The sequence below is a fragment of the Charadrius vociferus genome, unplaced genomic scaffold (genome assembly GCF_000708025.1).
Source record: "Charadrius vociferus isolate BGI_N301 unplaced genomic scaffold, ASM70802v2 scaffold1708, whole genome shotgun sequence".
Taxonomy (NCBI): Eukaryota; Metazoa; Chordata; class Aves; order Charadriiformes; family Charadriidae; genus Charadrius; species Charadrius vociferus.
The window spans coordinates 2652-3684 of NW_009649760.1; positions in this window are offsets into that span (position 1 = coordinate 2652).

Sequence of the window (1033 nt, forward strand, 5' to 3'; positions counted from 1 at the left end):
TCTATCGTTCATTCACTCACACTACGTGGAGCGTCTCGGTGGCTTTCGGCGTTTCGGAAAGCGGGATGGGTACGGACCACGGGGCGCGTGGGGACGCCCTGCTTTTGTCTCCCGCCGCTAAGAAAAGCCCTGGGAGAGCGAAGCGGCTCCCGGCCGGGCACCGAGCGAGAGGTTGGAGGGAAGAAAGGGGGCGGGAAGGACCTTCCACCGCCTCAAGGGGAGAAGAAACGTCTCTTTTAGCGGACCTCTACGTATCAAAGTTTTCAGAACATCTATAAAACCAGAAAGTCGTAAGAATGTTATCCTCCAGTACAATAGAAAAACGAATAAATACTATTTATAGCTCGCGCGTTGTCCGTACGTTCCCGTGTGCTCTCGGGTCGGGGCGGCGCAAAGCGCTCTGGCGCTTCCTCGACGTCTTCGGGTTCGTCTCCCCAAGGCGGCGATGATGGAAATCCTTCACGAGCCCCTTTGAGTGTCCGAAAAGATCCCCACTGGCCGGAGAAGCGCTTCGGATGCGCCGGTGAAGAGCCGCGGGGGTCCCCCGGGGGCGCCGAGGGCCGGAGGTGACCCCGTTCCCCTGTCACCGCCGGGTTATTGCTAAACTGTCACGCGCTGGATGCGAACGGGGCCGGGTATCGCTTCTGTAAAACAAATGAGGCATCATCTTTTGTTGGGGTTTGTTTTTTGTTTTTGTTTTTTTTTGTGCTAAAGGGATGGAGATAATCCTTATTCATCTCTCCGAGGTAGAAAAAAATTTGTCCCAGAGACAAGAAGCGTGAAAAAAAAATAATAAAATTTGAAGGAGCGCTCGCCTCCGTGAGCGATGTGCAGCCGCGAAGCGGGAGGTGGGACGTCGCACGGGATGGGGACGGGGACGAGGACGGGCTGGTTTTAGGTAGGACAGAAAACTTCCCAGATTGAAGGCGGCTGACGCCGGGCTCTGCGAGAGGGGGGACGGCGAGTGCTGAGCCCCACAGCATCCTCCCCGAGCGGCGTTCCCCGCGCCGGTACGGCTCCGGCTGCGGGACGG